This window comes from Elephas maximus, chromosome 3 (genome assembly GCF_024166365.1).
Source record: "Elephas maximus indicus isolate mEleMax1 chromosome 3, mEleMax1 primary haplotype, whole genome shotgun sequence".
In the NCBI taxonomy this organism is placed as follows: domain Eukaryota; kingdom Metazoa; phylum Chordata; class Mammalia; order Proboscidea; family Elephantidae; genus Elephas; species Elephas maximus.
In genome coordinates this window covers 82,185,830-82,200,408 of record NC_064821.1, presented here as the reverse complement: position 1 = coordinate 82,200,408, position 14,579 = coordinate 82,185,830, and positions in this window count along the sequence as shown.

Here is a 14,579-nt window from a genome sequence, read left to right as displayed (position 1 = left end):
ACCCCAAACCACCTTCTCCCCGGGAGCTCTGTGAAGTCCCTAAAGTTTACTGAGCACTTCCTACAATGTTCTGCAGGAGCCAGGAATGAGAATGAGGGGTCACCAGCCCCGGAAAGGGCTCCGGCCGTCTGCAGGATTTTCCGAGAGCAGGAAGTCCAGAATCCAAGGGGTCCTGACCTGCGAAGGAAGATGAGCCGCTCCACTCCGGGCACTTCCTCCCGGGGAGGCGGTTGAGGGGACACGGTGACTGCGGGGGCTGAACCTTGGGCTCCGAAACGCAGCACCCTCAGTCCCTCACCACGTGCCGGCATTACCTCAGACGCTCCGACCAACCCCGGACTCCACCCGGTTCAGCTGTGGCCTCGGATTTGCTCCCGGGCTCTTCTCCACCGAGCATGCGCAGTTTGAACAGAAACAGCTGCCACTGGCATCTTCCGATCCGGGTTTCGCAAGAACGCACCAAGAGCGCAGTCCCATGATGCCTAGCGCCTGCCCCAGCACCACCTCTTCCCAGGGGTCTCCGCGGCGCCACTCAGTTCTCGCGAAGCTGTGGCTGCTGTCGCGTGAATACATCTGACTGAGAGGCGGGGGAGGGACGTAATGCAAGGATCAGCTTCTGAGGACTTGGTAAAGGGCCTCACTGTGTGCATTTTAAGTGTTTGTGCGTGTCATTTCAATCGGAGCGGAACTACGTTGTCGCCTGATCTATAAGCTCCCACTCTGGCGAAGTCTTCCTGCGTTAGTGAGAGATATGGTAAGGCTAGTGTCCTACCGAGAAAGATTTGGCCATTTCCCTTTCCCGATTGCACCTGGCTTCTCACGGTTAAGTGCTGCGTCCTTTCTTTGACATCTTTGGATTCTTTATCCCCATTTTAGCACCACACACCAGCTTTCCGACCGAAGAAAACAACTATGAACTCACTTTTCAAAGATGTTGGCGTTGCCGTCATCAATTTCTTTTTTCAGTTTTACGTGTGTGTGTTAAACTATATATAACAGAAAATTGCAATTTTAACCATTTTTAAGTATAGCATTCAGTGACATTAACTATACTCACCATGTTGTGTGACCACCATTACGATTCATTTCTAAAAGTTTTTCATCACCCCAAACAGAAACTTAGTACCCCTTAAGCAATGACCCTCCTCCATTCTCTCCTGCCCCCAGTCACTGGTAAACCACTAATAAGCGTTTGTCTATATGCATTTGCCTATTCTAGGTATTCCTGTAAGTGGATCCATGCAACGTTTGTCCTTCTGCGTCTGACTTATTTTGCAACTTGATTTGTCTTTATGGCTGAATAATACTCCACTGTATGTACATATCATATTTCGTTTATTCATCTTTTGGGTTGCTGCCACCTTTTGGCTGTTGTGAATAAAGCTATAATGAATATTGGTGTACAAGTGTCTGTTTGGGTCCCTACTTTCAAGTTTTTTGAGTATATATACCTAGGAGTGGAATTGCTGAGTCATATGGTAATTCTGTGTTTAACTTTTTGAGGACTCACCAAACTGTTTTCCGCAGTGGATGTGGAAGACTTAAGTGTCTATTATGGTGAAAGATATTTTTATGTTTATGTTGTGAAAGGTATACAAAAAGCATAGTTAAATTTTAAAATGGACTGTATAGAGGATTTGTTCTAATTGTGACTGTCTTGCCCTGAGAGATATGGAAAGAAGGAAGAATGTCAGCATGTTCATTACCTATGAGTATTTTTTTCTGTGTATACTTTTTCTGTTGCTATTTTTTGCTGTACTAAGGAAAAAATAAAGGAAGTTAGGTTAATAAGTAAGCCACCATTTCCAATGTGGCAATTGGAGGACTGAGTGAGCCAATGGGAAATAAATACCTGTTTCTGATTGAGGAGATGGTTTTATGAGGAGCTTGTCCTTGCTTTAGAGTTTGGGAGTGGGGTAATAGAACTACCACAAATTAAGCAATGATTATTACAGGTTTTGAGTTCTAAATCAATTGAGAGATAAGACCACAGGGATAGACAGAAGGAGAGCAAAATACCAGCTTCATAACTGATATAACTTAAATCATAAAACACAGTTTAGATGTGCAGTGAAAATTGGCCTTTCTAATTCTGAATCTGAGAATTAAATCTACCCAGCTAGTCATAAACACCACTAAAAACAGACTTTCACATGTAGAGGACTGCCCCTTGTAAAATGTGTGAGCACCAATCTAAAATGGGCGCTTTGGATAGCTTACTCCCAAGAGAAAGGACAGATGGAGCTTCACATTACCATGTCTTTTTCCCAACCTAAGCAGTCATATAAGTCACTCCCCTTCCCTAGGGAAGAATGAATGAGGGAGAGGAGATGGGATGAGAATGTTATACTAATTAATATAGCACCTGGCAATTTACTTTGGGAAATCAGCCAGTGAAAACCCTATAGATCACAATGTTCCCATCTACAACCAATTGTGGGGATGGCACAGGACCAGGCAGCTTTTTGTTCCATTGTGTATGAGGGTTACAACGAGTTGGGGGCCCACTTGATGGCAGCTAACAACAACAACAATGTAGATGGAGACATGAGAGTGGGGAATAAGTATTCCCACATAACAAAAGGGCAAGTGTACTACACTGCTCATCCGTCTTTGGATAATGCTTTGAGAACTAACTTGCCTGTTTGATTGAACAAGCACTTGAGGTGATTGTTCAGCCATAGCCAAGCCACGGTTCATGAAGAGTTACCATCATTGAGCCCACTGTTAAAATGACATCTCTCCCAAAGGAAGATCCTCAGATCATGGGAGTAACATGCTTTTGGATCAAGGGTAAGAAATTGGAAGAGTGTGACACTACCTCTTTGTTTACTACATTCTGATTTAAAAACAAACAGGTCACTGCCTTGAAAATCTAGTTTAGATCTTATTTTAATAAGCCCATATGGGTGAGTGATGAAGGATTAGGCTAAGGTGTTATTTGCCATCCCTCTTATTCTTCTAGCTAACTGAGGGACTATTGATAACCTTAGGCCTTAGGTGTGTGAATGTACTTGGCACATTCACATACACCTGAAAATTTTCCCTTAAACCAGAAATCAATAAGAATGCATGCATGTGCTTCTATTCCTTTTTCATTAGAAGTTCATTTATGATCCACCATCACAACTTAATTCGAAATCTTTATAAGCATAGGACTGGTTCTTGAGTTCCTCATAGGGAGCTATTTCTTTATGAGATAGATAGATGATCTCTCACCATCTCCATTTATTTCCTGAGTTTTAGCAATATCTTACTCTGGTGGACAAAACGATCATCTTTCTTTGAGAACTATCTTTCACCTGCCCCTTAGTTCACTACTATAAATACTGCTATTCAGACATGGACATGAATAACAACCCTCAGAAGGCCAGGGGCTTCCAGTATCAAGGATAAGAACTAATTTCAGAGTGTCTTTACAACCTGTCATAATAATGGGTTTATTTTGTTCCTTGCCCTCTCAATTCAAGTTTCTGATTGCTTTGATGTCTCCTTTGCCTTTCTCCTTTCACCCTATCCTATTCATGAAGTAGCTACGGTACATTTGAAAAGAAATTCTAAAGACAATTATAAATAACAATCAAGTATTGAAAATATCCATCATGATAACAGGAATTAACTGATGATCTCTCTGCATATTTTGTCTTCTTTCTCCGACAATCCTGAATCCAATTTCTACCACCTACAAACATTTGGAATCTAGGGACTAAGCTTCCAACCTATTCTAGTCATAGTCTATAAAACCACACTCTTCAGAATTAACTGATACAATTCTTCCTAAAAACCAAAACCAAACCCACTGCTGTCAAGTCGATTTCAACTCATAGCAACCCTATAGGACAGAGTAGAACTGCTCTGTAGTTTCCAACGAGTGCCTGGCGGATTCAGACTGCCGACCTCTTGGTTAACAGTCGTAGCACTTAAACACTACGCCACCACGGTTTCCTAATTCTTCTTAAAAAAAAAAAAAATTCTTCTTAGGGCCATTTAATCTCAAGTTTTGGTCTCCTTTTGGCTCTGGCATCCTTCTTGGGTGTATTTTTTCTCACCAGCATTTAAATTACCTACCATTCCAATTTTCCACAAAATAAAACATGAATTATCCTTGATGATTAAATTAATATATATTTTTCTTTCATTAAATGTTATTCATTCAACAGTTCATGTGTTGAAAGGCTACTGTTACCAATTGCCAGTCTGACACAAAGGGTCCTTGTCTTTTCCTGAGTAGAATACACACTAAAGACAAACTTTATCTTCAGCAAGCTTTATTTTGCTTGAGTCAAGCAAAAGGAGTTAGCAGGGATCTAAGCCTCTCCAAAAGACTGACTCCAAAAGGGAAGCAAGGCTAGGGCTTATATGTGTTCAGTGGAGACAATAATGAATATTTAGTGGGCTTCTTTTCAATGGGCTTCATTCAGAATGGCAGTGTGTGTTAATTAGGTTGCACTTGCATCTGGAATCTAAGATGGAACCCACAGATATTCAAGATGGAGTCCTCTCAGCAGCCCTTGGCATCACTTATTATGGGATATAGCGCAAGTGCACTTGATCTTCCGCACTACATCACCATCTTTGGAGAGCTAAGGAAGGTCAAACAGCAGTCACACTCTGCTCCTTTGCATACAGGGAGCCTGCAAAGGAGGAGGGGACTAGAAAGATACTAAGAAGGAGACAGTAATATATGGGCTGCCCCAATCCTATCTCATGTTGACAGGGTGGGTTCCTGTTTACCCAACTTCTAGGTGGTAATCTTTTTAAAAGCTCTTTTGTTCCACCAGCACAGTTAACCCTATCTGTCTCACTACCACAAGCCAGATACTTTTCTTACGACACATTAAAGATGGATCATACTATTTTTATAGATGAATGTACTCTGCTGTGTGGAGTGGAAATGCTTGTTCTCTGTAAGACTCAGCAGATCTTATAGAACTACACATCTCACTCTGGGCATTCTAGAATTGTAATAAAAACTTTATTTTTGAGGACTAAGTGTGTAGGGCATTTTTCCATTTACATTCTCTTAGGAACTGGAACTCAGGTTTCTCTACAACTCACAGGCCTTGTGTTCTTTGCTTTATGTGTGGCCCTGTATAGCATTATGATTATACAATATGTAGGTGTCAACACTATAAGTCACAAGCTATGAATGCTATCCTCCTGCTTTAATATTGTTAGAAAATCCTAAATTCTCCATTTCCCTGGTCCTCTTTCTTCCAAGATTATGATTGAACACTTCCTCTTACGGACATGATTTTTTTAATGTCACACATGTCTTCCGCTTTAGTAATAAACTATCTGGGACTTGGGTCCAAGCCAATCTTAAAAAGATTCAAGTACAGTAAGACCAGAGTGTGAGTATAAAGTCAGAAAACCTCTATTTTGTCAGTTTTCTTGAATTTCTGCTAGGAGTCTGTCATGGATTGAATTTTGTCCTTCCAAAAATGTGTGTATCTGTTTGGCTGTGCCATGATTTACAGTATTGTGTGGTTGTCCTCCATTTTGTGATTGTAACTTTATGTTAAAGAGGATTAGGGTGGGATTGTAACACCCTTATCCAGGTCACATTCCTGATCAAATGTAAAGGGAGTTTCCTTGGGGTGTGGCCTGCACCACCTTTTATCTCTCAAGAGACAAGAACGAAAAGGGAAGCAAGCAGAGAGTTGGGGACCTCATACCACCAAGAAAGCAGTGCTGGGAGCAGAGTGCATCCTTTGGATTTGGAGTCCCTGCACAGAGAAGCTCCTAGTCTAGGGGAAAATTGATGAGAAGGCCAACAGAGAAAGAAAAACTCTTCTTGGAGCTGACGCCCTGAATTTGGACTTTTAGCCTTCTTTACTGCAAGAAAATAAACTTCTCTTTGTTAAAGCCATCCACTTGTGGTATTTCTGTTATAGTGGTACTAGATAACTAAGATAGAGTCTTCTATGGGTGTCCCTATGTTTCATTTGATCCCTTTCTCTAGATTAATTTTTCACCCTTCCCAACTCTCCTGATGAGAGATCAGAATCTGGAGAGGAACATGTCATGAATAGGTGTGGGAAGTCACTGCAGAGGAATGAATTGCAAGGTAATGAATGCTCAGTGTGAAAACCATCAAGGAAAAGGCAAAAGGGGATCCTGCCATGTAACCTTGAGCTAGTCAGGTCTCGATACATTGCCAATTCAAGTTGGATTAAATATAGCAGAATCTCTAGAACTCCCTTAACAATGTCCCAGTTAAACTGATGATTTTATTACATTAATTTATAAAAGAACTTTTAAGTAGCAATTGTTCAAGATGCATTTGTTGGGCCCATTTGAATAAGCCAAGCCACTTTGTGAAATTCCACATGACCTCAATCAGATTAGTCATTATGTTTTCTTTCCACAAGGTTCATTGCCAAAGGATCAAAAGGCCAGTTATTTATTAAAAATTCCTTCAATAACTAACTAAATCCCTTTTGAAGGCCCATTACTCATTTATTTTTCTACCCACTGGCACTCAGAACCAATGTTAGGAAATATAAACAAATCCTGAAGTTCCAAGGCCACCATCATTATCCTCCAGTTGGTAGAAGAGACAACTCAGTCCCAGTTGCCATAGAATCAATTCCACTCATGGTGACCCCATGTACGTCAGAATAGAACCATATTCTATAGGATTTTCGATGGCTGATTTTTCAGAAGTAGAACGCCAGGCTTTATTTCTAAAGTGCCTCTGGGTAGACTTGAATCTCCAACCTTTTGGTTTGCAGCCAAGGACATTAACCATTTGCACCACTCAGGGACCCCAGAAGTGGCAAAGACCTTGATAAACATGAGAAGATCATCTTTTCTATTGTCAGACGAATTAAGCCTCTTTATAAAAAATTTTTTTGGGTAATAGGAACCCATAATTCTGGATGCAGTATACAAAAATAAAACACATAAATAAATATAATAACTTATTGATGCTTTGGAGACAATAGTCAATATCAAATCACATAAAGAAGTGGGAAAAGATGGCTCCAGCAAGCAATGAAAATAAAGAACGAGAAAATTTCGGAGGAAGAAAAGGTACTGAAACTACTTGATAAAGAATCCAAAAAGCTAATATACAGAGCTCTCCAAGAGATCAGGAAGGAGATCAGACCAAACCAGAGAATACACAAAGCCATAGAATAATTTAGGAAAACAATACAAGAACTAAACAACAGAATAAACAGGTTGCTATAAATCATACAAAAACAGCAACGAGAAATTCACAAGACTGAAAATAAAATGTCACAATTAGACAATCCAGTAGATTATAGGAGCAGAATTTAGACAATGGAAGTCAGAATTAGTGAGACTGAAAATAAATCCCTTGACAGCAATTTGTTTGAGGAAAAATCACAAAAAGAATGAAGAAAGCCTAAGAATTATGTGGGATACTGATCAAGAGGAAAAACCTATGAGTGATTAGAATACAGGGACAGGTGCGGGGCGGGGGGGATATTGGAAAATACAGAGAAAATTGTTGAAGATTTCCTGGCAGAAAATTTTCCTAATATTATGAAAGACAAGAAGATATATATCCAACAAGCTCAAAGAACCCCATACAAGAGAGACTCCAAAAGAAAGTCACCAAAACAAATCATAATCAAACTTGCCAAAACCAAAGACAAGGAAAGAATCCTGAGAGCAGCTAGGAATGAAATGTCACCTACAAAGGAGAACCAATAAGACGAAACTATGATTACTCAGCAGAAACCATGCAGGCAAGAAGGCAATGGGATGACATACATAAAGCCTTAAAGGAAAAAATTGCCAGGCAAGAATTATATATCCAGCAAAATTATCTCTCAAATACAGTGAAATTAGGTCATTTCCAGATAAACAGATATTAAGGGAATATGTAAAAACAAGACCAAAATTACAAGAAAGATAAAAGGGAGTCCTTCAGTTAAGGAACCAACATCACACAACAGTCCAAGACTAGCACACAGGACAGATCAACGAGATACCGACCCAGATAAGGAATTCACAAAACAAAACAGAGGGAATAAATGAAATAGTCATAGAACTTCCTTCCATATGGAGAGGAAGTGAAGGTGACATCAAGAAATAAAATTTCAAGGTAACCACAAAGGAAGCTAACAAACCTACCCATCAAAAAAAAAAAAAAAAAAAAAAAAGACTCAGCAAACACAAAATCAACAATAATGAAAGAGATGACAATACGTAAATAAAAACAATTCAGCACAGAAAATTAAGGAAAACAAAGAAACCATCCACACCACAAAAAATAATAAAAACAAAATGACAACAGTAAATTCATATCAATAACTATAAAAAAAAATTTTTTCTATACAGAAGGTAAATCATCAGTAAATAGAAAGTGGCAGAATTGATTAAAAAAACACAATACAACTCTATGTTGTCTACAAGAGACACATCTTAGACACAAAGACAGAAACTAAAACTCAAAAGATGAAAAATGTGTATCAAGCAAACAATAACCAAAAATGAGCAGGAGTGGCAATATTAATCACTGATAGGCTTTTAAGCAAAATCCACCATAAAGAATAAGGAAGGAAACAATGTAATGATTAAAGGGTCAATATACCAGAAACACATAACCATAAAAAATATACATGAACCCAATGACAGGGCTCCAAAATACAATGACAGCACTGAAGAGAGAAATAGACAGTTCGACAATAATAGTAGGAAACTTCAACATACCACTTTCAGTGAAGGACGGAACATCTAGACAGAAAGTCAATAAAGGTACAGAAAATCTTGGGAGAGGAGTATTCACTAATTAGATAGTAGATAAGAACTACTTTAGGTGACAGCAAAGATAACACACAATACAGGTGAGGTCAGCACAACTGGACTAAACCAACAGCAAAGAAGTTTCCTGAATAAACTGAATGCTTCAAAGGCCAGCATAGCAGGGGCAGGGGTTTGGGGACCATGGTTTCAGGGGACATCTAAGTCAACTGGCATAATAAAATCTATTAAGAAAACATTCTGCATCCCACCTTGGAGAGAGGCATCTGGGGTCTTAAATGCTAGCAAGCGGCCATCTAAGATGCATCAATTGGTCTCAACCCACCTGGATCAAAGGAGAATGAAAAACACCAAAGACACAAGATAATCACAAGCCCAAGAGACAGAAAGGGCCACATAAACCAGCGACTACATCAGCTTGAGACCAGAAGAGCTAGATGGTGCCCGGCTACAACCGATGACTGCCCTGACAGGGAACACAACAGAGAACCCCTGAGGGAGCAGGAGAGCAGTGGGATGCAGACCCCAAATTCTCATAAAAAGACCAGACTTAATGGCCTGACTGAGACTAGAAGGACCCTGGCGGTCATGGCTCCCAGACCTTCTGTTGGCCCCGGGCAGGAACCATACCCAAAGGCAACTCTTCTGACAGGGAGTGGACTGGACAATGGGTTGAAGAGGGATGCTGGTGAGGAGTGAGCTTCTTGGATCAGGTGGACACTTGAGCCTATGTTGGCATCTTCTGCCTGGAGGGGAGATGAGAGGGTGAAGGGGGTTAGAAGCTAGCGAAATGGATGTGAAAACAGACAGTAGAGGGAGGGAGAGGGCTTTCTCATTATGGGGAGAGCAATTGGGAGTATGTAGCAAGGTGTATATAAGTTTTTGTGTATGAGACTGACTTGATTTGTAAACTTTCACTTAAAGCACAATAAAAATTAGAAACAAATAAAGATACAGAAGATCTAAATGCCACAGACAACTCGACCTCATAGACATATACAGAACACTTCACCCAACAGCAGCAAAGCATACATTCTTTTCCAAAGCACATGTAACATTCTCCAGAATAGATCTCATTTTAGGCCACAAAGCAACACTTAACAAAATACAAAACATTAAAATAATACAAAGTATCTTCTCTGATTATCATGCCATAAAAATACAAATCAATAACAGAATAGATCTCATTTTAGGCCACAAAGCAAGACTTAACAAAATACAAAACATTAAAATAATACAAAGTATCTTCTCTGATTATCATGCCATAAAAATACAAATCAATAACAGAACAGCAAGGAAAAAAAAATACATGGAAATTGAATGACACCTTGTGTAAAAACTACCGGATAACAGAAGAAATCAAGGTTAGAATTAAAAAATTCATAGAATCAGATAAGAATTAAAACACATTGTACCAGAACTTTGGGACACAGCAAAAGCAGTGCTTAGAGGCCAATTTATAGCAATAAATGCATATACCAAAAAAGAAGAAAGGGATAAAATCAAAACACTAACCCTACAACTCAGAGAGCACCAAAAGAAGCCCTCAGGCACCAGAACAAAGGAAACAGTAAACTTTGGAGCAAAAATAAATGAAATAGAGAACAGAAAAACAATTGAAAGAATCAACAAGACCAAAAGTTGGTTCTTTGAAAAGATAAACAAAATCAAAAAACCGCTGGTCAAACTAACAAAAGAAAAATAGGAGAGGAAGCAAATAACCCAAATAAGAAATGAGACTGATTATATCAGAACACACCCAACTGAAACAAAAAGGATCATAATAGAATCCTATAAAAAATTATACTCTAACAAATTTGAAAACCTAGAGGAAATGGACTAACTTCTAGAAACACACTACCTGTCTAAACTAAAACAAACTGAGATAGAAAAACTAAACAGACCCATAACAAAAGAAGAGAATTAAAAAAAAAAAAATTCCCAACAACAAAAAAATCCCTGGCCTGGACAGCTTCACTGGAGAATTCCATCAAAGTTTCAGAGAAGAGCTACCACCAATACTACCCAAGTTACTTTGGAGCACAGAAAAGGAAGGAGTACTCCCGAGCTCATTCTATGAAACCAGAATAACCCTGATGCCAAAGCCAGGAAAGACACAACACAAAAAAGGAAACTACACGCCAATATCCCTCATGACTATAGATGCAAAAATTCTTAACTAAATTCCAGCCAATAGAATTCAAAAGCATATCAAAATAATAATACGTCTTGATGAAGTGGAATTCATACTAGGTATGCAGGGATGGCTAAACAGAAAATCAATCAACATAAGCCACCACATAAATAAAACAAAAGAAAAAAATCACATGATCATCTCAATTGACACGGAAATGGCATTTGACAAAGTCCAACACTCATTCCTAATAAAAACTCTCAGCAAAATAGGAGTAGAAGGGAAATTCCTTCACATAATAAAGGGCATTTATACAAAACCAACAGCCAACATCATTCTGAATGGAGAGAGACTGAAAGCATTCCCTTTGAGAACAGGAACCAGAGAAGGATGCCCGTTATCACCACTCTTACTCAACGTCGTGCTGGAAGTCCTAGCTACAGCAATAAGGCAAGAAAAAGAAATAAAGGGCATCCAAATTGGCAAGGAAGAGGTAAAACTATCCCTGTGCACAGATGATATGATCTTATACACAGAAAAACCCAAAGAATCCACAAGAGAGCTACTGGAACTAATAGAAGATTTCAGCAAAGTATCAGGATACAAGACAAACATACAAAAATCAGTAGGATTCCTCCATATCGGCAAAAAGAACTTTGAAAAGGAAATCACCAAATCAATGCCACTTACAAGAGCCCCCAAGAAGATAAAGTACTTAGGAATAAATCTAACCAGAGATGTAAAAGATGTATACAAAGAAAACTCCAAAACACTACTGGAAAAAACCAAAAGAGAACTAAGTGGAAAAATATGTCATGTTATTGGATACGAAGACTCAATGTGAAAATGCCAATTCTACCCAAAGCGATCTACAAATACAATGCAATCCTGATCCAAATTCCAACAGCATTCTTTAACAACATGGATAAACAAATCACCGAATTTATATAGAAAGGGAAGAGGCCCTGGATAAGTAAAGCATTACTGAAGAAGAAGAACAAAGTGGGAGGCCTCACACTACCTGATTTTAGAACCTATTAAACAGCCATGGTAGTCAAAACAGCCTGGTACTGGTACAGCAACAGACACATAGACCAATGGAACAGAATTGAGAACCCAGACATAAATCCATCATCTGCAAGTGATCGATATTTGACAAAGAGCCAATGTTCATTAAATGGGGAGACGACAGTCTCTTTAACAAATGGTGTGGGCATAATAAATGGATGTCCATCTGTAAAAAAAAAAAAGAAAGAAAGAAAAGAAAGAAACAAGACCCATAGCTCACACCATACACAAAAACTAACTCAAAATGGATCAAAGAACTGAATATAAAATCTAAAACAATAGAGATTATGGGAGAAAAAATAGGCACAATGCTAGGGGCTCTACTACATGATATACAAATAGTATACAAACCATAACTAACAATGCAGAAACACTAGAAGAAAAACTATATAACTGGAAGCTTCTAAAAATTAAATACTTATGCTCATCAAAAGACTTCACCAAAAGAGTAAAAAGAGAACCTGCAGACTAGGAAAAAATTTTTGGCTACGACATATCCGACAAGGGTCCAATTTCTAAAATCTACAAAATACTTTCAACTCCTCAATAACAAAAAGACAAATAATCCAATTAAAAAACAGGCAAAGGATTTGAACAGATACTTCACCAAAGAAGACATTCAGGTGGCCAACAGGCACCTGAAGAAATGCTCGTGATCATTAGAAACTCTTGTTGTTGTTAGGTGCTGTCCAGTTGGCTCCGACTCAGAGTGACCCTATGTACAACAGAATGAAACACTGCCTGGTCCTATGCCATCTTCACAATCTTTTGCTATGTTTGAGCTCATTGTTGCAGCCATTGTGTCAACCCATCTCATTGAAGGTCTTCCTCTTTTTTGATGACTCTCTACTACCCACACGTGTCTGTCAGTTTGTTGTACTGTGGGGGGCTTGTGTGTTGCTGTGACGGTGGAAGCTATGCCCCCGGTATTCAAATACCAGCAAGGTCACCTGCAGTGTACAGGTTTCAGCTGAGCTTCAAGACTAAGACAGATTAGGAAGAAGGACCCAGCAGTCTACTTTTGAAAATTAGCCAGTGAAAACCTTACGAATAGCAGTGAGATATTGTCTGACATAGGGCTGGAAGATGAACCCCTCAGGTTGGAAGGCACTCAAAATATGACTGGGGAAGAGGTGCCTCCTCAAAGTACAGTTGGCCTTAACAACATGGATGGAGTCAAGCTTTGGGGACTTTCATTTGCTGATGTGCCATAATTCAAAATGAGAAGAAACAGCTGCAAACATCCATTAATAATCAGCACCTGAAATGTATGCAGTATGAATCTAGGAAAATTGGAAATCATCAAAAATGAAATGGAATGCATAAAGATTGATATCCTAGGCATTAGCTGAAATGGACTGGTCATTTTGAATTGGACAATCATATGGTCGAATATGCCAGGAATGACAATTTGAAGAGGAATGGCATTGCATTCATTGTCAAAAAGAACATTTCAAGATCTACCCTGAAGTACAATGCTGTCAGTGATAGGATAATACCCATATGCCTACAATGAAGACCAGTTAATACAACTATTATTCAAATTTACTCACCAACCACTAAGACCAAAGATAAAGAAACTGAAGATTTTTACCAATTTTTGCAGTCTGAAATTGACCGAACATGCAATCAGAATGCACTGAAAATTACTTGTGATTGGAATACAGATGTTGGAAACAAAGAAGAAGGATCAGTAGTTGGAAAATATGGCTTTGGTGATAGAAAAGGTGCCTGAGATTGCACAATTGAATTTTGCAAGACCAACAACTTCCTCATTGCAAATACCTTTTTCAACAACATAAACGGGGACTATACATGTGGACCTCGCCAGATGGAAAACACAGGAATCCAATCGACTACATCTGTGGAAAGAGACAATGGAAAAGCTCAGTACCATCAGGGGCCGAATGCAGATCAGACCATCAATTACTCACATGCAAGTTCAAGTTGAAACTGAAGAAAATTAGAACAAGCCGACGAGAGCCAAAGTAGAGCCTTGACTATATCCCACCTGAATTTAGAAACTATCTCAAGAATAGATTTGATTCGTTGAACACTAAGGATCGAAGATTAGACTAGTTGTGGAATGACATCAAGAACATCACACACGAAGAAAGAGGTCATTAAAGAGGCAGGAGAGAAAGAAAAGAACTAAATGGATATCAGAAGAGACTCTGAAACGTCAAGTAGCTAAAGCAAAAGGAAAAAATGATGAAGTAAAAGAGCTGAACAGAAGATTTCAAAGGGTGACTCGAGAAGACAAAGTAAAGTATTCTGATGATATGTGCAAAGAACTGGAGATAGAAAACCAAAAGGGAAGAACACTCTCGGCATTTCTCAAGCTGAAAGAACTGAAGAAAAATTTCAAGCCTCAAGTTGCAATACTGAAGGATTTTACAGGGGAGATATTAACCAATGCACAAAGCATCAAAAGAAGAGGGAAGGCACACACAGAGTCACTATACCAAAAAGAACTGGTCAACGTTCAGCTATTTCAGGAGGTAACACATGATCAGGAACTAATGGTACTGAGGAAGAAGTCTAAGCTGCACTGAAGGCATGGGCAAAAAACAAGGCTCTGGGAATTTATGGAATACCAATCGAGGTGTTTCAACAAACGGATGCAGTGCTGGAAATG